At 39.1% G+C, this 24,035-nt stretch overlaps 1 protein-coding gene across 22 annotated transcripts in view; it reads right to left on the bottom strand.

Annotated features, from left to right (window-relative positions):
- Phldb2 (pleckstrin homology like domain family B member 2) overlaps positions 1 to 24,035 on the bottom strand; it is a 203,200-nt gene that overhangs the window by 178,639 nt on the left and 526 nt on the right. The window lies entirely within an intron of this gene.

Consider the following 24,035-nt stretch of genomic DNA (forward strand, 5'->3'; position numbering starts at 1 on the left):
AGGCTGGGCGGGGGTGGGGTGGGGCGGCGCACAGGGAAGTTTAACTCTCTAGGAGCACACCTCTAGTGACCTGTCTCCTCTAACCACACCCCACTTGCCTGTGGTTACCACACAGTTCAGAGACTGATTAGGTTACAGTTCTTACAATCCAATAATTTTACCTTTGAACATTCCTTATTTAACACAGAAGGTTTTGAGAGACACATCATATCCAAACCATAGTAAATGGCCATGTGGATGGAGTTCCAGAGTCATTACTTCCCACTAGTGGCTGGTCACCGTCCTCCCCATCCCCCCAAACACCTTAAGTACTATCTTTACTAGTTTCTCTCACCTCTTCAGGAAATGCATTTGTCAGAACTAAGAAGCTTCAAACACAGGTGTGATGGAGTAAGCAAATTCTCACTTAAGTTGAGAATTTGTTGAATTTCAATACTCCTTGTAAGCCAAACCTCACTTCCTATTGACAAGAAGCAAATCAGAGCTTTGTTGACATAAACCTCTGGGGCTCTGGAGAGGGTGGACTTGATGACCCATGGAGGTCTTTAATCTTTCAGAAACTATGATTCTGCAATTCCTCCTCCTGGTGACATCACTGGGGAATTAGCATGTAACATGAGGCATGAAAGATAGTTTGAAGGGACATCAAGGCTCAAGTCTGAGTAAGTGAACCTTGCTTCCTGCACAACAAGATCAGGGCAGTTTTGTGGTCCAACACCAGAAGGCACCTTCTTGTTGTATCCTCAGCCCTTGGAGCTCAGTTTTAAGACATTATGGCAGAAACAGATACCCCTGGAATGGAACAATGCTGCTGCCCTGCCTCAATACTTTCCTTTCATCACACAAAATTTCATTTAACTGGAAATTGAAATGTGAAAGTCTGTGGGTACTTTCTCCTATTTTATGAAATGTGGCAAAACTCTATCTCAATATGCATATGTTAAAACAAAAATTGATTGCTAATGAAGGCCAGGTTGGGGATGGGGTAAAGGGCAATTTATAAATCATACAACAAACCAAGTTTAATGCAAGAGACAAAAGAATACATGAAGAACTGTGCTATTTTACCTTGCACTTTGTCTTTGAAAAGAACATTTTTTTTATAAGAATCTCAGATATCGGAATTATTTTAGTCATTTATATCAAGTATGGTGGTTGTAAGTGCTTTCAGGAGTTAATGGGTTTCTGTCACATAACCAGTTTGCTGCATAATAACTACCATTCCTGGGCTGCCCACCAACAGTCAAGTGCTTCTCAAACATCGCTCCATTAGATCCTGCCTGTAATCCTATGAGCTAGGTGCTGTTATCTTGATTGTATAAACAGAATGCTGGATTTCAAAGAGGTTTGTAACTTGCCCAAGGTCACAGAACTTAAGTAGCGGGGTCAAAGGTCAAGCTCAGGTCTATCTGGCTTCAAAATTGTGCCATTACCAGAGCACCAAAATGTTTCCTTCTTACATTAGCATTTTATCTTCTTGAACAAATACAACCATAGATGCTGTGTTCATCTGTTGGGGCTGCCATAATGACATATCATAAATTGGTAGGTTAGAAACAAATTATTTCTCAGTTCTGAGGTTGGAAAGTCTAAGATTGATGCACTGGAAAAATTGGTGTCTGGTAAGAGCCAGTTTCCCGGTTCCTAGATGGTAACTTCTCACTTTGTCCTCACAAGGTGAAAGGGGCAAGCTAGATCTCTAAGGTCTCTTTTATGAGAGCATTAATCCCAGTCATGAGGGAAGACATTGTCCCCTCCTAATACCATCACCATGGGGCTTAGAATTTCAACACAGGAATTGGGGGGGCGGGGAATGCAAACATTTATATCATCCCTACTCCTTTACTTTCCAAAGGGCAGTAGTAGAGTAATAATAATACCAATACACATGGCCCATCTCTGTGGCAGTGACCACCCTAATATTTTATAAGTCATTAAGTAACTTATTCCTTCTAAAATCTCACAATATGTAGACAATGACAATTCCTGTTCACAAATGAGGAAACAAGGACTTAGGTTTAGAAACTTGTCTAAGATCACCCAGCTTCTGAGTGGCAGAGCTGGGAATCGAAGCCAGAGACAGAGGCTCCTCATGCCATGCAGTTCACTTCTAGGCTAGAGCATCTTGTCATAGAAACAAGTCACTCAGAGGAGACCCTCTGTACTGTTCAGACTGGTCCGGGACAAAGTTCGTGAAGATTTGATGATTATGTAGGAAAGTGCTGGGGATTCAGTGAACTGAACTTCTAAAATCCTTGAACAACTGCCTGACAGGCGGAATTCTGGGCAAGATCCAAAAGCTAAGGGCAGCCAGCTCCCTGCCTTTCCTTAAGGGGTACCTGTGTGAGTACTGGTGTCACACACTGCTGGGCCAAGGTGCTGAAACAGATGGCTCTCAGAGCTCGAGCTAGGGCTCCTGCATCAAACAGGGAGCTAGCTTTCATCTTTCCATTTCTCTTCTTATTTGTTAGTCATTGCTTTGTTTTTCAGAAGTGAAATTCTTTGGAATTCTTAGGAACCAGAGGGTTTTGAATCTGTAATGTTTATAAATTTGCTATGTGAGTGCTGGTAAATTAGGCTTCTTTTTTGCACATGAAGTCATATTTTGACCGAAACCAAAAAAAAAAAAGACTATTTGAGAATCTGTGGGGATCAGAGCTGAGTATTGTGTTACAGAAATTTTCCATTTTAGACACAAAATATACAGCAGTACATGGGCCAAAAAAGGCTGAGAGAGACTCCAGGAGGGCCTGAAGAAATAATACCTCTGTCTTTAATCCTAGGGAGTGTGGCCAGGTTCTTGAGAGGGTTGTCCACAAGATCTGGATTTGATCACTCTTAGGTGCCTGAGTGTAGGATGATGATAATGATAGATTTCACAGGGCATAATTTAGGATGCCCTTGGGGAAGGTACTAACCTTTGGTGCATCAGTTTCTAATATATGAAAATGGGATAAAACCTTAAAGTTCTTTGAGAGTGCTAAAAACATACACATAGATTATATAATAATGAGATGGTGATACTTGCTAGATAATTATTAAGCAATACTTATAGCTCACATGTATGGAGGCCTTACTATGCATAAACCAATGTGTTACAGCTTTCTAAATACCTCATTTTTCTCTTCACAACAACCTGATGAGATCAGACATACTATTATAAGGAGGAAAAAGCAATTTAGAAAAGGAAGTGACTGCCTTAAAGAAGTTTATTACCTCAAGTATAGATTGGGAGTTCTGACACCAAAACTCACACAATGACCCAATACCCTAAAGATAGGACCTGGGCTGAATCCAGTGGATGAGACAGGGAACCATCTTTTGTTAATTAAAATGTGTTCCTCTGACATCTCATCCTATCTTTTAGCAGTACCCCTTTCATGGTAACATGGAACCACCTATTTTTAAGAAATATGCTGGTTTTCCAGATAAACAAATCGGTATTGGTCTTTTTGGCTCAAATCTGAAGCTAGTATTGCCGATGCGGTGGTTCTTACACTGTGGTATCTTGACCAACATCACCTGGGAACTTGTTAGGGATACAAATTCTTTAGCCCCAAGTAGATCTACTGAATCAACAACTCTGGGCATGGGACCCAGCAATCTGTATCTGAGCAAGTCCCCAAAGTGATTCTGATGCAGCTAAAGTTTGACAACCACTGGCCTCTGGGATAAAGGAGAGAGTTAAATCAGGAATAGAGGTTCAACTATGATTCTTAACAGCTGCTAGTGACTCATTCTCCCCAGTCATTCCCTTCTGAATTTCTGTCCTTTTTAGGATGAAGGATTTGCTCGTGTCCCGTCTTGTGTGATAAATTTCATCAGCAGTGTCCATTCTTTTCTGAATCAATGCTGTGCATGAGGAGACTGAGCTTTATCCATCACTATGTGTATCCATTACCCACTTTTAGGAACCACTTGTTAATTTCCCAGTGTGCATGATTAGCTTTAAGTTACCCTTCATGCTTTAGCTTTAAGTTACCATTCATAATAGGAAAAAAAAAAAGGTTGAAAAAAACTATAGTACTAAGTTGAATGGGACACTTGCAAAAGTGGCACGAATATCTAAATAGTCTTGATTTTAAAAGTTCCAAGCAGTGCTATGAAGGAGTCAAGCAGCATCCTGGTCCCTTCGCCGCAACTTCATACCTACAATTTATCACAAGGGGTAAAACAACTATACTGAAAATGGGGAAAGTCCATTTTTAAATGTGAGCTATGGCTCAAGCTTGTCTGATTCTCAGCCTCACCAGTCCTGCGTGCTCCCTGTAGGAAAACCAAAACTGTGTGCGCAAGATCAGGAAAGTTTTCTGTCTTCTAATTCATTTTCCGGGGGCTGGTGTGAGATTGGTCCCACAGCTCAACACAAATCATCCTTTTAATAACTGTGCAAACATAACTGAATAAAAATGACTCCAGCTTTGCTGGTTTGTGACCAAAGCCTTGCCTTTGTATCTGAGATGCTGCTTTTCCTAATTGAAAAATAGTAGAAAACTTTACTCAGCTTTGCCAGAAAGTGGAAAATTATGGTTATTGATTTGATCTGCACTTAGCTACTTTGGAGTAGAAGGATATTTTTCTTTTATCTCAGTGAAGGTTCACTAATATTAAATTTGGGTTTGAGAGGCCTCTGGATTCCATCTTACATCTCCAAATAAGGTAAAATAAAAATGTTTAAAACGTAAAAGTAGTTTCTGCTGACAGAAAGTTTTTAAGTTTCAAAAGAGCTTTCTGCAGCATTCTCTGTTGCTATCTGGTCTTATTTTAATTCACTGCAGACACACCAAAGAATGTAAGTCATGAGCCTGGATTAGCGACATGCAAATGAAGGCAAGATGTATTATGTGCAATAAAATCTGGACTAGTGGAAGTGGAGACTGCTGGCAATGCATGCCCTGTGATGACTCTGTGGAAGAGTCAGCAGCCCACATCCAATGAGGAAGAATGAAGAAACAGACTTCACATGGCCTTCCCTATTTGACAGATGCACTAAGTTCTCTGCCCCTAAACACCCTTGTCCTATAAATTGATGTTCTTGCTATTATAAACCAACAATTTCTAAAAATATCTAAAAGGAAAAGTCTTAATACTCACTCAATTACAGTCCACTAGTTCAAAATTAAAATTTTGGAGACAGATAAACTCAAATCCAAAAATCTGGCTTTATCTTTTATGAGTTGCGTGTCATTGGAAGAGTTATTTAACCTGTCAGACTTATTTCCTCACCTATAAATTTGGGATAAAAATTATCACCTCATGGATTTGCATGAAGATAAATTTGGATATGATACAGTAGATTTAGTAGACAATATTGTATTTTGTAATCTTAAACTCTGTTAGTGCAAAGAATACATCCACATTACATGTATATTCTCTATCTCACACACACACAGATACACACACAGATACACAAAATGTTAATATATGTATTGCACAATAATCTCAGTGCTAGAGTCTAATATCCACCCTCCCCCCAGTACTCATATGTTGGAACCTAATCTCCAATGTGAAAATATTTGGAAGTGGGGCTTTGGTAGCTGATTTGGTCATGAGGGTGGAGCCCACATGGATAGAATCAATGTCATTATAAACAGAGCTCAGATAGCAAGCTTGCCCTTCCACCATATAAGGACAAGTGAGAGATACCATCTATAAACCAGAAAGTGAGCCCTCCCAGATACCAAATCTGTCAGTTTCTTGGTTATAGGCCTTTCAACTTCCAGAACACTGAGAGATAAAAATTCTGTTGTTTATAGCCACATCAATGTTTATAGCAGTATAATTCACAATAGCCAAGCTATGGAGACAACTTGGGTCCCTTTCAACAGATGAATGGATAAAGAAAATGTGGTATATATACACAATGGAATATTAATCAGCCATAAAGAAGAAAGAAATTATGGTATTTGCTGGCAAATGGATGGAACCAGAGACTATCATCATCCTAAGTGATATGAGCCAGAATCACAAAGCCAAAGGTCGAATGTTTTCTCTGATATGTGGAAGCTAGTCCAAAATAAGGAGGAAAAAAAGAGAGAGAGAAAGGGAAAATGGGATAGGAGATTCCATCAAAAAAGAAGGGAGACCCATAGGCTAGATGAAGAAGTCTGAGGGTGATGGAGATGAGATGGGATAAGGGAAGAACAAAGAAATGAATCTTTCCTATGTACATACATGAATATACTGCAGTGCATCTCACCATCATGTATATCCACAAGACACTAACAAAAAAGAAAAAAATCTAAAAGTAAGTTGATCAGTAGAGTAGAGGGAAGGGAACAGGGAGAGGGAGGAGGGGAGGAAAAGGGAAAGTACTGGGGACTGAATTTGAGCAAACATATTCCATGAGTTTTTAGTTATGTTAAAATGAATCCTATTGTTATATAGAAGCAAAGAAGAAACAATAAAAAATGTGAAAGAAATTATGTTGTTTATAAGCTACCAAGTTCATGGTGTTTTGTTACAGCAGCCTGAGCAAATAAAGAAAATTAATCACTAAGAAGCACATATATTATGGGGATATATATAAACATTTACATATAATATATATATATATAATAGTTTAGTTCTAATCAGCTCTGAGGAGCAGCAAATTTTCTCCTTTCTTTCCATGAAACATCACAATGAATTTAATGATTCCTGGCATCCTGGATGATGCTCACAGGCCATGGATGGCCAGGCCCACATGGGTAGAATCTGTTACCTAGCAAAATATAGCTTGTTGCACCTGTGTATCCATCTAAAAACACTTTCATGATTTTATTATGGTTGTTGACTCACACTTTAATGAATTTGATCCTATGGAACATGTCAAGTCATGGATACTTCAAGCTATACCAACCACAGAAAAACAAAGAAAAGCACCTGAATGTTTTATTGGGAAATCATCTAATGAAAACTTGATATTTCTAAGAAACCTTGATTCTTATCTTTTAAATAGTGTGCTTAATAATTCAAGAAAGAAACTATCAATGTCAAGGATTATGTCTTCTTAAGTTTTATAAATGAACTCCATTAAAGTGCTTTATACATTTCAATATTTAAAAAGTAGAGAATTAGAAAAAAAGGATGGCAGAATGTTAGTACTTTGTAGGATACGAATGAAAGCATTTCTTTCTTTAAAAGTGTGTGCATGTGCTCACGTGCGCACGTGTGCGCACGTGCGCGCACACACACACACACACACACACACTAAAATTTAGAAACTCCCACAGACTAGAGGAATGCCGAGAGAGGCATTAAGAACCCAAGCTTTGATGGTGGGGGATGGTGGAAAAATGCATGAGGTCATCGGCTCCACCCTGTCACAGTGAGATTATCCCCCATATGGTAGTTTACGTTTCTGTGGTTTGCTCTGGGCTTGGGCTAGTTTTCATTAATTTTCTTCAAGGTCCTCCACGCCACTTTACAATTATTTTGTGAACTATTAATTCTATCACATGCTTTGGTGAAATCTACCACAGTCTAATAAGCATATGGATATGTGCCCTGAGATGCAGCTTAAGAGTTTCCTTCTCTTGAATTTCAACTCTCTACCTCATTGCAGCAATACCTTTTTACCTCCTTGGGGTTTAAGTTTTTCCCAGACATGGAGTGTTTTGACTAGGTCTTACTCCATAATTCACAAGAGACTCTTTAAGACTCTGGTTTGTGTTTCCAGATTGAGGTTTTACAAAATGAATGGAATATGAGGTGGTAATAAGTAGTGCATAGTTCATCAGATGCCTCGGAGTTACAGCTTGTTTTGTTCTTTCCTTCATCTTTGATTCACACCATACAAGGTATCTTGAGTGTTCACCACGTGAAAAGCACTGGGCCATAGTTCTTGGGTTTTGGACCCTGCACAAGTTTTCCTTTCTGGTCTACTTTGTGTGATCATTACGTGACTACCCATCTGCACACACGCACGCACACACACACTATGGCCTTTTCAAATCTTATGTTAAATATTTGGTACTTGCTTAATGTTTTATTCGCTGAGATCACAGGCCAATTTAGAATAGTTTCCCCCAAATTTCCTAGATGAAAAATGTTACCTGTGGCATTTAAAAAAAACAATAGTTTTCGGGGATTCCATCCCTGGCATATATGATTCAGTGGAACTGAGGAAAACCAGAGAATTTTGTTTTTAGAAGAGTTCTCCTGAGTCTTTTCAACAGATAAGTATAGGAAGCAAGCACTGAAGTAGAAGATCATCTCTCAGGTCATTTACAATGTTCACTAGTGCACTTCTGACATTCTTTTTTTTTTAATTTATTTTTTTTACTGGTTGTTCAAAACATTATAAAGCTCTTGACATATCACATTTCATACATTAGATTCAAGTTGGTTATGAACTCCCAATTTTACCCCAAATACAGATTGCAGAATCACATCGGTTACACATCCACATTTTTACATAATGCCCTATTAGTAACTGTTGTATTCTGCTACCTTTCCTATCCTCTACTATCCCCCCTCCCTCCCCTCCCATCTTCTCTCTCTACCCCATCCACTGTAATTCATTTCTCTCCTTGTTTATTTTCCCATTCCCCTCACAACCTCTTACATGTAATTTTGTATAACAATGAGGGTCTCCCTCCATTACCATGCAATTTCCCTTTTCTCTCCCTTTCCATCCCACCTCATGTATCTGTTTAATGTTAATCTTTTCTTCCTGCTCTTCCTCCCTGCTCTGTTCTTAGTTGCTCTCATTATATCAAAGAAGACATTTGGTATTTGTTTTTTAGGGATTGGCTAGCTTCACTAAGCATTATCTGCTCTAGTGCCATCCATTTCCCTGCAAATTCTATGATTTTGTCATTTTTTAGTGCTGCGTAATACTCCATGGTGTATAAATGCCACATTTTTTTTATCCATTCATCTATTGAAGGGCATCTGGGTTGGTTCCACAGTCTANCAGCAGTTTGGTCTGGATTCCTGTAAAATTAAACATAGGTTGACAAATTAAATTTAACACCACCACCCTCCAGGACATTGTAAATGTGAAGGAGACAAAAACAAAATGGGAATGTTATTCTAATGGGGCAGTGTGAAGTCAGGTTCAATAAAAAATGAATATCTTGTTTATAAGTATGATTTAGTATAAAGAATATCTGCCAACTGTTGGTGTTGATTATTTTTAAATCATATATCTACATTGTCTTTTATACACTACTAAAATGGATGTCTCGGTTTCTGCACAGATGATTTTTGGAGTAAGAATTTACCAGAGGCATCTATTTGGTTCTTGAGTGAGGCAATTCACTGGTGTTTATATTACCACAGTTTGAGATCCCTTTTAAGAATTCATTTTTTAAAAACTCATATGTTGTTGGTGGTTAATTGTGTTAAGAGAATTTGGTTTCCTTGAGTTTAATCCTCAAAATGGATTTTTATTTTTTTTAATAAAAAAGTTTTACAGATAATCTGAAACTCATGTCCCAACAGAATTTAGCAGGAAAGTCTTCTCAACCTTGTCCCGGTTTGTTTAGAAGTACAAATGAAAAGACTATGAAAACTAAAATGAGAAACTCATGTTCAAAGTATGGCTTTGAAAGGAATAGAAAACCAGTATACAGTATTAAGGAAATGTAATTAATATAACCAAATATCTTCATTTGCAAACTGCTGAATTTAACCAAAATAAAATGGGTGATGATAAAAAGGGACATTGGGACATTAGTTGGCTGATCTGGAAGGGCTTCACAGGAATACCAAGTGAGAAGGATTTTGTCATTTTTGCTTTCCCTGTTTTTCTCTTTGGGGGAAACCCAGAAGGAAGCCCAAGCCAAAAGTGTTAGATGCTTCTTTGGCAGCTCAGGCCACCAGGTGTATCTGTCCAAGATACTTAGTATGTGTATAAGGGGGTGTTTAGAGATGATACTTGGTGACTCCGACAGAGGTAAGTCAGGTGTGGCTGGTGGAACTGCAGTTGGTATTCATAGTGATAATGCCCCCAATAGCATCTTGGACACATTCTTCCTGGTGTGCCATCTTTGTTTCATTTTGCTTCCGTTGCTTCCTTCTGTGCACCAGCCTCCATCTCCAGCCTTCCCAGTCTTTCCATGAACCATATCCATTTCCCAGTCATTCTTTTGATTAATTTGTTTTTCTTTACAGCTCCAGAATTACCAGAGTTAGTGTGTCCATGGAACCAAGAACCCTAACTGCAATATTGGGGTTTAATCCAACTCTTTAGGAACAGAAAATATAGTGTGTCCATGGGACCCCAAGTAATCAGTTCTGGTTAGGTTCTGGGGGCTGCTGCACTTCTCAAGACAGTGAGGTTAATATCACGTTACTCAATTATAGTTTTATTATGTATTTATTTGTTTGGTACTAGGGATTGAACCCAGGGCGCTTAAACACTGAGCCACTTCCCCAGTCTTTATTTGTATTTTATTTAGAGACAGGGTCTTGCTCAGTTTCTTAGGGTCTCACTAAGTTGCTGAGGCTGGCTTTGAACTCAGGATCCTCTCGCCTCAGCTTCCCCAGCTGCTGGGATTATAGAGGTGCACTACCACTCCTAACACTAGTACTAGTGTTATTTATTTAAACTCTTCTTTGTTCCAAATAATATTTGGGATCACTTACACAGAAAAACACAACCCAGCAAGATAAATAAATAAACAATAAGAGAGGGAAAGAGGAGGAAGTAAAAATAAAGGTATTGAAGCACGAGTCAGATTGTTAAATCTATTATTTTGTAATGAGCAATGGAACTTGCAGGCAAATGAGAACACATGGCTCTACTGGTCCTCACATTCTCTTCCCTGTGGGAGGGGCTTCCTAGGAAGCCAAAACACAGTCACAGGCTTCTGGGGAGTGAATGATGAATGCCCTCAAAGCAAAGGAAATGGGGCCAACTTTGGAGGGGTAGGGTCAGCAAGGAACAGTCCCTGGACTCCTCTGTCAGTCTGCAGGAGCTGAGTTCCTAATTTTGGTTCTGCAGTGTCCTTTAAGTTTCTTCTTTTAAAATGTAAATATATTTGGAAGAGACCATACATTAATTATGTAAGTAAACAAACTTGATAAATTAATTTACTTCGTCAACTTTTCCCCCAAATTTCAGTCATTTGTGTACTGTCCTCACAATTTTTCCATATTCCCCTTCTACCTATTCTATTAAAGTTCTTCTTTATACCTCAATGCCTCTAATGCCTTTGTTCTAAATAATATACCTAAATGTGGAAGCTTGCTGTGCTACATATTTTTTAATACTCGTGGAAATAAATCCATAGTATTAAAATGATTATATATCATTATCTTGCATTCCAGGGCAAGTTTAAGTGAGCTGTGATTTTGTTCTTATTTAAAGCATTGTGCATAAATTTTTGGAGTCTTTACTAGTTAAAAAAAAAAAAAGATGTGTGCATCCCATTTTAAGCTTTGAATTAGGGTTTTGCTAGAGTTTTGTTGTTGTGCCGGATTCTAAAGCTTCCATCGACGTTTTGTGTCTTTTGAGCACTGATTGAACTTTTTGATATTTTTTCCCTTCAAATTCCTATGCTATGTCTGAAACACCTTAGTTAAATATAAGACTTCCAAGACTGGATCTCAGTGTTGGGAGCCTGTGTCAGTCAGAGCCAGTCAGTAAGACAAAAGTCTTTCCATGTTTTCCAGCACTGAAGGTCTGGAAGAGTGCAGTTTCTTGAACTGTTACTGCCTGGCTCAGTCGGCCAACCCTAATGTGCATGATTCTCTAGATGCTCAACTTGAAGCTGCTTGAAACCTCACATCTGATCTTTGCCCATGCATCTGCCTATATCTCCCTCTGGAGAACACTGGCCTCTTTTCTTCTTCCTTCCTAGTCACTGATCCTTGCTCCAGGCTCTAATCTGGAACTATGTGGAGATGGCTGGAAATCAAGTTCCTGCTTCTCAGCAATGTGGAGCCTTAGAAGGGTTTGGAGATGCCAAGTGACAGAGACAAACCAGTACAGAGCCATATAGATTTTGTGCACCAATCTTTCCCATACTAGGCTTGTGACTTTCTTAATTTCTTAATGCCTCAATTTCTCTGGCTGTAAAGAGGGAATAGTATTGTTAGCTACCTTGTAGGTTGCTGGGAAGACTGAGTGAAACAGTTCACGCTGGGCTTGTAAATCAGTGTCTGGTGCATATGTAAGTGCTTTTAGTATATGGCTGTTCTAATTTTATTATTACTATTAAATTATCTTTTTTCATATTTTCACCCATGTTATTTTTCTTTAAATTTTGAAAAACTTATTGAACATTCTTTCCTAGTCTGCTTATTGATTTTTTATAACATAATTTTATTCATTTAAGTAATTTTAAGATTCTTCTTTTTATTTAGTGGTTTCATTGTTTTACATATGCAATTCTTCTTGCTTAGTGTTTTTTTTTTTAAATCTTCCAGCAACTTGTTGATATCTGCTTTCCTCTTTCTTTTCTATTTTAAAAATATTCTTTTTTTACCTTAAAACTTTAATTTCAATAAGATCTTGGGAGGATTACACGGTGAAGCCATAAGGTTAGTTTGCTACCCTGTGAAGAAACCAACAGAGCTGTTTTTATCCTAATTTCCTTCATTTAGCAGTACTGAATTAATAAACTCCTACTAACAATAGTTCACAGTTTCTCTGCCTTATTGTGTGTCAGGTAGCATGCTAAGGGCTTTATAAATTCATCTCAGTCCAAGGAAATAGGTACCAGTATTATCACCAATTCTTTAAAATGAGATTCCCGAGGCTTCCAGAGGTCAGGTGACTTACCCAATTTCACACAGTTGATAAATGGCAGAGCTGAAATGTAAACCCAGATCTGTTGACTCCACAGTTCAAGCTCTTAACTAACACTGCTGCATGAATCTTATCATTTTATGTGGCTGCATAGTATCTGTATGTGTGTTCATATCCACTCCCTCTCTGATGAATTCTTAGATTTGTCAAAAAAATTTTTTAGTATAAATAAACCTCGCTTAAATATCTGTGTATTATGGAAAACACTTTATGCACTGCACTCTTAATATTTTCTAAAAATATGTTCTAGGTGTGAGTTTACTAAATCAAGAGTTACCTCAGTAAAACATTTTTATATTTTTTGATAAACTGCCCATAATAACAAAGCCTTGGCAAGTGGCACTCCACCAGTGGCAATGTGTCAAAATGCCTGTTGCCCACATCTTACCAATGGCCTCTAGTCCCCGATTTTTGCCAGTCTCATAAAAAGAAAATATTGCCTTATTGTTTAAATCTGCCTTTATCTCACTGTTAATGTGGCTGAACATCTGTTCGTATGTTGTAGGTCACATCCTTTCTTCTTTGTGAATTGTCATTTCATTTTCTGCCCAACTTTCTACTGGGATTTTTGCTCTAGCTGGCATAGATTTATAAATACTTTAGGGACAGTAAGCTTTTACCAGTTATTTATGTTGCAAGTGTAGTTTTCCAGTTCACTTTCTATTTTTATCTGTTTATAGAATTTGTAAAAGGAGTTTTAAATATTTATGCAGTCAAATCTACCCTAATAATTTGCATATATTCTTTCTTTCAGTGGATAGAAGAAAGAAACACATAAAAGTTGATCCATTAGGAGTCTGATTTATGATCTGAGTCTCTAAAGGAATCATACAATTCAACAATCTGTTTGGCCCCTACCTTAGGAAATATCAAAATTGTTTAAGATGATGAAAATTCCACTTACAGTCTAAATGTTTACCTAAATCAACCTAAGAAGGATTTCTAGGCAGGATAGGTTGAAAGCTACAAGCTTACCCTCCTGACTTATATTCTGCTTTAAATGTGCAGCATTAAAGTCCAGGTTGGGTTTGGATATTAAATGCTGACGCTTTGGGTGCTGGGTGTGTTGTCTTTGTTGTTTAATCTCCAATTTCCCACCTGGTCAGTTACTGACATCCAAAGACTTGGCTGTCACTTCTCCAGTTTTGTACTTTGTTCATCTTTTGTGTTTAAAGTTGCTCCAAAATCAATTTAATTTAAGTCATAACTGAGTAGAGATCAGATTTGTAATAGGACTGTCCACCAGACAAAGGTCCCTATGGTATGGGGATAGTAGGGGTAGCATGTGAGGCCTGGGCCACAGAACATATTTCTAAATCAAGTCTCCAGGTTCAAGGGATGGGAATTAGGAATGGACTAATTCAGGGCAAAGTTCATCTTTTGCCTACATTTTAATTAGAAAGACCTTTTTGTATTCTCCTCTTTTCTTTCTCCTTCCAAGGATCAAAATGTTCGTACCCATGACTACTACAACTCTTGTAATTTCTCTTCCTTAGGATATTTGGTAAATCCCTAAAAGAAAGCAGCTTTTTCTTCAAAGTCTGAATTATTAAAAAGAAAGAATGCAAATCCTAATCTCTTTCTTATTTAGAATACTACTTGGACTTCAGTTCTCCTGGTAGTCTTCCTGAACTTCTATTTGGAACTTCACCATGTTGTGTTCAATTATTGCTGCTCCTATGGCCTCCATGATGCTGTGCTGCGTCTTCATTGGTTCATCTGCTTGGTGAGATAGTTATCTCCCTTTTGGGCAGAACTGTAAACTATTCATCTCTAAATCTATAGCACTTCTTATTGAATCTGTGTTAGAACAAAGGAAAATATTTGATTCCAACATGCTGTTATGACCTTGGCTTAGGGGAAGTGGGAGTTAATAGCTTTTGATATAAATGCATGTGAAGAATAGTATCACAGCTGGAGGTTTATCAGATAGTGCTTACAAGAGGAAATATGGTGACCCTCTGATAATCTCTTTAGGGGAATAGCCAAAGAGTAAGCAAAACCAGACATGGTTAGTATGTGTGTCTGCAGAACAGAAGAAAAAAATATGTTTGGAGGGTAGGCTATGCACACAATTCTAACAAGTGATGCTCAGGTCACTGTATCCATTGGCCAGTTTATCTGAATTCCTTTAGTTAATCTTTCTTATAATACCACCTAAAACAAGATGGATAGTAATGGGATATACAACCCAACATGCCAAGAGTTACTTGGAGACATCTGAAGTTCATATAATTAACCAATCCCGAGATTTATTTAGACATTACAAAAGAATTTTTTACATGCCGAAGGTTCTTGTATTGTGCCTTTTCTAAAAATGATCAAAATATGTTGTAGGGTAGGCTATCAACAGAAATCTTTAAGGCCAGTCTTTTAAACAAACACTTGCTAATTAATTCCAGAAATTATAGAAGTATTTAGAGTTTGTGTAACCCACATCCAGGAATAGTCCAGACAAGATTTTTCTTATTGCAAAATTCATCTAATGCCCATGTCACACTAGGATTCTTTCCATGGAATACACTCAAACTACTTGTAAATTATTTTATTTCCACCTCAATCACAGCCAGACACTTGGAGTCCCATGTACTTGAAGATTTATAACATGAAACCCTCCTCTGGTTAAAATGCTGCCTTCCTCCACTTTGGCCCAGTGGGCTGTGAAAAACTGGACTATGGGGAATAGTCCTGCATCTTCTGGAAAGCCTCTCCTGGATAAGCTGCCCTTTCCTTAACTGTCAGACAGGCAAGGGCTCAGATGGGAGATCCATGGAGTCTGACTTCCTCGACCATCAAGGGGCTGAGGGAAGGTTATAAATAACCGTAGGAGCAGTCAGATAGTATTTTTAAAAAGTAAGAAAATAGAGTTCAACTTTACTTCATGTGCTTGTCTAGCACATGTGAGGCACTGGTTTCAACCTCCAGCACCACATAAAAACAAATAAGTAAATAAACAAAATAAAGGTATTAATAATAATAATAATAAAAGAAGCAATGTGCTCACTGATACTGCAGAAGAAGTTACAAGAAGACCAACTGATAGTTACCAGCCAAGAGAATGAATAGAATTGTCCCATATTTCAGCGCCTTGCTTATTTTGTTGTTGCTTTTGTTTATTTTATTTGATGGGTGTATGTTTTGAATGCATGGTGTCCCTCCAAAGTTCCTGTGTTAATGTAGGAGTGTTTGGAGGTGAAATACTGGATTATGAGAGCTGTAATCTATTCAGTCCACCCAAGTTTGAATGGACTAATGGGTGCTAGCTGTGGGCTAGTGGGGCTTGGCTGGAGGAAATAGGTCACTGGGGGTATGCCCTGGAAGAGCTCATCTTCCCTGTGGCCCCTTCCAATCTTCTCCTTTATCTCTCTGCTTCCTGGCTGCCATGAGCAGCTTCCCTCTGCTGTGTTTTTCCATGTTGTGCTGCTTCACCTTGGGCCAGAGGAATGGAGTCAGCCCATCATGGACTGAATCTCTGAAGCTGTGTGCCAAAATAAACTTTCCATCCTCTAAGTTGTTCTTGTCCAGGTATTTGGGTCACAGTGATGCAGACCTGGCTAACATAATGGTAATGCATGGAAGCACTGAGGTCTGCATTTGAGCTCATTTGACATTGATGACGATTGTTGGAATTATGAGCCATTCTGATTCTCTGGCCTCATTAAGAGATAGTACATGGTTAAATCTCAAGCCTATCCTCCTCCTATCCAGCTTTAATTGGCAATATATGGGTAACTTTTGATGATCACTTGTCGATTTTGTGGTTTCTAAAATGTGACTATAATCAAGATGGTTATGGACTGTGTCAACTGAGCATTGTTTACTGCATTCCCTCCCCCAAGAGAGACCTAAGAAGAAGTCAATTAGATATGAGGAGTAGAATGAAAGCTGAAGAGTGGGAAGATTTAGTAAGATTGCTGGTGAGCACTACAGAAACTCACTTGAGGAAACCAGTCAATTCTTACTGAATTCACATTATGTCCCTTCCCAAGAAAATTATCAGATATCTCCCAATGCCAACAATTAATGTTCTTCTTGTTTTCTTCTTCAAAAAGGGACCAAAGTAAACTGTGAGGCAAATAACCTGGAAATGAGACAAAAGACCACTCATGCCTGGCTTCTTTCAGTGCTTTCTTGAATGGAGGTCCTTTGCCATCACTTGGGAGTGTGGATCCTCAGCATCTTACAGCTCCCTGGTCATAGGTTTGGGGTGAAAAAGTGAACCAGTGTGGGCCTGGATGCTAATTCATTGTCTTCATCAAAGTTTCTAGCCTGCTTTGGTGTTCAGTGCAATTAACAGTTTTGTTTGAACAGTACTGCCCTGGGCTGCCTTCTTCTACACAATGTCACAGTGAGCAAGCATAATTCTTTCTTTTTTATGTGGGGAAGTAGAGCAGAGAGGAGGTAACTAGCCCCAGAGGTAAAAATAAAAATAAAAATAAAAAAGTATCAGTGCTTGGAATGGAATGTTATAATTCTGCCCATCATTCTGATGACCATTAATTTCTGCAGATTGTAAGAGAGAATTCAGTCTTTCCAAAGAAAACTGCCCTTTCAGTTCAGGGCCTCAGGGAAGATCTTTGATGCGGTCTCACTTCCTTGATGTGTCTTTGTGTCATTATAAATAGTCTTTCAAGGAGCTTACAAGAAAAGGCAAGAGCACAGGCACCCAGTTAACAACAGCCCAGTGAGTAACCCTGGGCAGGGCAGCTGGCTCAGGGAGGGGCAGGTAGGCAGGGATAGCCTCAGGATCCAGAGCTGACTTAAAGCTCTTCCACAGTGCTTGTCCACTGTTTTGTACTTAGGGAAAGCATGGATCTGTCTCTCATTCTTCTGCCTTCTGCTTATAATGTCATCTGCTCTCCCTTCCCCAAACACACACAGTTCCATCTGACTCACTGCCATGTTTCTATAACCTTGGGCAAGCCACATCACCTCTAAGAGCTTCTGTTTATTTATAAAAGCAGGATAACACTCATGACTGCCTGCTTGCTGGAGCTCTTGTTAGTGGCACACACGTGTGGCAAAGCTGAGTACCGATGCCAGGTTGCAGCTGGACAAAGGAAGCCAGATGTGGTCCTGCATTCTCCTGGCTGAGTGGCTCCTTCTCTACAAAGATAGATGTTTCCTAGCCTCTCCAATGTAGGATATCTCAAGGTTAAATACCTGGGATTTCTTGAGTAATTTTTCATTTCCCTCTGCCCTTAACTAGAAGATAGGGTTAATTGTCTAAGCATATTAAAAAGCACTTTCTGACCTCCGTTTCCCTAGTTTTTCATGGAATACCAAATATCAAAACTGGAGGAGACCTTATAGATGGTATACTCCCAACTCCTTGCCTCAGTATTGAAAATGAGAAAAATAGAGGTTGATAGAATGGAATTGACTTGCTTGTTGTTTTGTGATTAACCTGTAGTAGTGGCAGAATCAAACAAAAACAAAAACAAACAAACAACAACAACAAAAACCCCAAGGTCTCCAACTATGGAGCTATTCTGTTGCAGGACAGCAGAAGAGCAGACAGACTCTTAATGTTCCCTCCACACCTCTGGCTAATACATCCAGTCCAAAGTATTTTATAAAAATCATTTTCTCTGCTAAATTCACAGTTGATTATCAATCCATTACTACCTATAAATATTTAGCGGGACTCCATAATATCCAGGGTACTGTATTCATGGTTATAAGCTCACACACATACCCTCTTGCACACACATAAGACTTAAGAAGATTGGGGTTTGGCCTGTTTTGTAAGTGAAAAATGTTATCTCTGATGAGTGGATATATTATTTAGCACTGTTTTCACAGTGTCTCTCACACATCTGTAGAATGTGTATAGGATATTGTTACCAAATTGAGAATGACCCTTCCATAAAGTGTGATTATTCACTTTGAGGATGCAGATGAGTACACAACTGAAAGTCAGCCGTTGGCATAAAGCCTAAACATTGGCACAAACCCACAGAGAAAGACAATTGTAAAGAGTTGGCATGAAGATGCCTCTGTTGAGCTGCTTTATATTCTTTTGGTTGGACAGCAAGTTACCAACACAAGCATATTCTATAACAATAGACTCTCATGGAGAAGCAAGATAAGATGAATTTTGGTAGAGAAAGGTTAGATTCTGGAAAGTGTGGGGACTGGTCTGCCTATGTTCAGAATTCCTAGCTAGGAAGTAGAGTTAAATTTTGTAAAATACATATTTGAAATTGAGGATGCTTCTCCTTGGAATTGGTATAATCAGATTGGGGTGCTGGTTGTCTTTGGGCCATAAAGAAACCTGCCATGTACTTATTTATTGCAAAATTTTCTCATTGGCCTCTGGGTTTTCTCTCCTCTTAAAGCCTGCTTATGTACTGATCACAAGTTTTCAGCAGCTTACCTTGGGAATCCTAATGAGATCACCATAAAAATGGGCTGTCACCCACAGAAGTACACATGAGCCCTGGCCAAATGCACACTACAAGGTTTATTTTAGAGAAATGCATCCTTGAAAACATCAGCCTGGTGATGACAAAAAAGAATTCTGCCTCGTTAGAGTTCTCTGCAGGAAATATATTTGATAATGTTTTGGCTTTGCAAGGGGAAAAAAATGGACTATGTGGGGGTTACCTCAGTGCATAGTGAAACTGTAATTCAAAAGATTTGAGTCCTATTCTCCAAATACAGAGGTCTAATGTGAAAACAATCTCATTTTCATTTTCCTTTCTGGGAACCCCTCCAAAGCATGGTGAATTGCCAGCTTTCTGTGACCTCCAGTCCCCTTTACTGCTCCCATAGGAAAATTGACCTTGGGACTGTGGAGAGGAGGAAACCCTGTTCAAGTGGATGTAGGGCAGAAGTTTCATTCTCTGTTTGTTCATTCCCCCCAAATCTGGGTTCTCCTATACCACAATCTATAGAATCACCAAGGTCCCAGAAATGAGGGCAAAATATATAATAAAGATACACGTTAATCCCAAGCAAGGGCATGGACAAGAAAACACGGGATGGAGACTCAGGCAGACGGTCAGGAACAATTCCTCATGAAGTTTTAGGAATAAGAAAACACTTGATCTCCAGATGCACAGGTGACACAGGACTCCCAAGAGCCTCAGAACATCTTAGGACCTAAATAGAATTTATAGGGCACAGGAATCCCTCCTTAACTATAGCTGGTTCTCCACCTCATAACAGATTCTTACTTGGTGCAAGACTTTCTTAGGTTCCCAACTGTTTGACCCATGAGACATTCATCTGATTATTGTGTTAACCAAACAGAGCATGTATGTGCACGGGGAGGCTCTGACCCCTTCCCATGAATACTATCCTATATGCACACAACAGATCAGAGGACAGTGGCTTCTTACCTTTCTCCTAACATGAACTCCTTTGATATTTTGCCCATGGGCACATGGGCTTCAAGGATTTTGGCCTTTAAGGCAGATTTTATTAAGTAACAATTAACGTCTTCATTTTTATTACTCTGAGAAAATCTAATTGAGAGTAACAGCATTACCACCCTGACCTGATAGAATTCTAGCCAAAAGCAAAGAAATTGCTGTTTGAGTAGGTCTCTAAAGCCTGAGAACAGGCTGTGTAGTCATTTGGTATTTTTAATTTATGCAAACAGCTTCTGGGCTCCATTTTTGCCATTTGTAGGCCTTAAGAATCCAGAGAACTTCTTGTGTATTAGAAAAAAAGAGCAAAGAATTACAAGTGCCCTAGACCTACAGAATTTGTAAGCTGAGTGAAACAGAGAGGCTCTCAGAGCTGTTGTCTCAGGTTTCTTATCTGAAAGGATATCACTTAGAAATGTACTCATCTCACAGCGCTGTCAAGAAGATTAAATAAAGCAATGTATGTACTAGAAAGTTTCGAAAGATTTGGCTTTCTCCCAGGCAAATTTCACTACTGAAATCAACTTTTAAAAATATTGTGAAATAAATGAAAAAAAATGTTTCCTTTATATTACAATCAATCCAACAATGTTTATGAACCAGGAGATAAGAACAATTATCTCTAGAGCTTCAGAAAGGGATGAAAACGTGGACCCATGGGCAATTGTTATGGGGTGCGGGGGTGTGCACATGTGTGGGTGTTTTGTGGTTACTTTCCTAGAGGAGAGGAAAACACCATGGTACTAAGTTTTATAACTGTACAGGGTCAGGAACATCTGGTGGAGATGGAAAGGAGAAGGAAACGTATACTCTGAGTATCTAAGCAAATACTTTAGGAAGGACTCCTTATGTTTTATACTCAGAATGCAGACAGTGTAAACACTGGATTGAGCATATTTTCCAGAGCAGAGCACTAAAGAACGTGGGCTGTCTCATCAGCCAGATACCAACTCAGATTTCACCTTACCTTACTAACTCTGTGACCTGGATAAATTATATAGTTTTTAAAAAATGGGACTCAAATAAAAATGTGTAGATACACAGGCAGCAGATCAGTTCCAGGTTATAATAAGCCCATGATCAAGGCGGAATGTTGATATGGGTCCTTAAGTTCCAGCTTCAGCACTTTCTCTTCTCCTGGGGGTTTAGTGATAGAATGACGGCACATGAGTACAGTTCATGTAGGGTCAGTTGATTAGGAAGGGTACTGGTGAATGTGGTGATGCAATTCCCATTTGGAAGGCCTTTGCTATCACATTGCTGAGGTATGTGTGAAGCAAGTCAGTAAAAAGAAAAAAACTCTGTTCAAAGATGTTCAGCCAACCATATCTCACTGTGGCATTTCTTTATCTTGCTCTTGTAAATGCCTAGGGATTGTAGCTACTTTGGAATTTCTACCAGGTGGCTATTGAAATTTTTAGGCTATATCTGAACACAAAGGAGCCTGAGGATGGGGGTGGGAAGGGCCTGTTGCCACAGATTACCCATTTACAGCTTAAATGATACCGACACATTGAACTCCCAAACATTGTGGGTCTGTTTGTGTTGCAGATACCTAGAGACTTGATATGATGGACTATTGATGGTTCCTCTTGCTTTTAAGTCAAATCTGTTGTATTTAGATTAGTGGATCTTAGTTGAGGTGCATGAGATAGTAAATTCTTGAGTTACCAGAGAAGGACTGGGATGGGTTCATTTATTTCTCTGGAAATGTTTCTGGTGTTGTACTTCACTTGGGGCTTATGGGTTTGAGTCCATGCAATAGAAAGGAACAGAGGTCTAGCCTGAATATTAGCTCGATTTATTTAGGAAATATCCAGGATCGGGAAGACTATAGTGACTGCAGCTGTTAGAAACACTTCCTTTTTCTCTCCACCTGTACCTCCTGGTACCTCCCCTCATGGAAGGTCCAGTCTAGTTTAACCCTGGCCTTTTGGTTATAGTGGCAGCAAACTGGCCTCAGGCATGGTATCCTCAGGCAAGGCCCAGTGCAGAACCTGTTAATCAGCTTTGTTTACCTTAGTGACCCTCCCATTTTTGCTCCTCCATGTGTTAAATTCTATGACCCTATAGGACAGGCAATCTGTTGGAAACAAGGCAGAGCTGAGTAGAATTCTGGTTAAGCCTCTAACTGCACAATGTTTATTTATTTATTTATTTTTTGTTGTACCAGTGATTGAACCTAAGGGCGCTTAACCACTGAACCACCTCCCCAGACTTTTTTATTTTTTATTTTGAGACCGGGTCTCAATGGGTTGCTTTACAGCCTGGCTAAGTAGCTGAGGCTGATGTCAAACATTTGATCCATCTGCCTCAGCCTCCCAAGCTGCTTGGATTACAGGTGTGCACCACCGTGCCCAGCTAACTGCACGATCTTGAGCAAATTAATTGACTTCTGTGTTCTAACTTCCCAACATATAAAAGGAATAACAATGTCTATCAGATCCAGTCAGTCTCAAGAATAATCTCCCTCTTTCTAATATCCAACACATATTAAGTGGAAAGAAAAGTTGGATATATTCTCAGGGTCTTCCAAGGTATTTTTGGCTATGAGCCAGATGCTGCATAGAAAGGAGAGGTCAGTACTGTGTGTCTGTCCCTGAGGCAACCTACAGCACCAGGAGAAAATCTGCCCAAAGCATTCAAATGTTCTGAGACCCTTCACCTTCTTTAAATCTGCCTCCATCAATTCTGTTATCGTGGAGCACGTGCTAGGTAACACCCCCCACACACACACACATTTAACATTTTACAGGGCTTAATATTTTCATGGAATTCACAGTTTTCCAAAATTCTCTACAACATTCCTGGGAGATAGTCCGGATGTACCCCAGATCGCATGTGAGGTTTGTGTCTGCAATGGCTTCAGTTCCTGAATCTAATGTAACTGCTACAACCACTAAAATTTCTAGGAACCTCTCCCAAGTGAATTCACTTCAGTTCCACAAATGATTGACCAAACTGCTGTCAAACGATACCTTGTCTCATTCATGGCCCATCCCATTCCCTAAAAGGAGTTTAGAAAAATAGGGCCTCCTATCACTGGGCTCCTAAGTAATAAGAACCAGAAAACCATTCCATGGACCTGACAAGTCAATGTGGTGACAATATGACCACATTTCTGCAATTAGAGGAGTTATATTCAGACCTGAAGAATATTATTTTTGTGTTCTTTAAAAACACTATTTCCAGAATGTATAGGGTTGAAAGGGAAATTTCCATTTTTTATGATTACTTCATAACCTTCTTCTCCCTCAAGAATCACTTACTACCTTGTTCCATGTAGTACAGACCTCCAGTAATGGGGGGATGCTCTCTCCAAAGCCACAAGCTCTTGTGCTTGAGGTAATATCAGGTATCAGATTTGTGCATGAACCTTGCTCATGTTTATTAATCATTGAGCTGGGAGGGTCTTTGCGGTGCTTACTACTCTAGGTAGGATAAAAACTTACCTGGTCAGAAGAGAATATGGATCACATGTTTGAAGAAAGCTGTCTTCTGCTACATATGTCTAGTCTGTTTAGGGACTTGGACAAGGACCTCAGTGGTCCTCCACTAAAGGTAGGAAATAGCTTTGTGTCAGTAAATCATTGACGTGGCTGCCTGCATGTGATAAGCTTAGGTAAACAGGCTTGATTCTGCTCCAGTAATTTCAGGACTTTTAACTCCCTAGGTTCCAAAGCAGAAAAATGCACATGGCTTTCCTGGAGATTCTATCACTTGAGTCCAACAGACTTCTGAACAGACAGTATGTTCCTCAGAAATACATGCACACTGTCCTCACTGGTATATCTTGTAGGTAGAAAGAATTCATGCAATCAGAATTCTGGAAGAGAGCCATTTCTGTGGATCCACCATCCATGGAAAAATTTCAATATATCCTAAATATGATTTTGTATATCGAAAGATAAAAAGTA

This window comes from Marmota marmota, unplaced genomic scaffold, assembly GCF_001458135.2.
Source record: "Marmota marmota marmota unplaced genomic scaffold, marMar, whole genome shotgun sequence".
In the NCBI taxonomy this organism is placed as follows: Eukaryota; Metazoa; Chordata; class Mammalia; order Rodentia; family Sciuridae; genus Marmota; species Marmota marmota.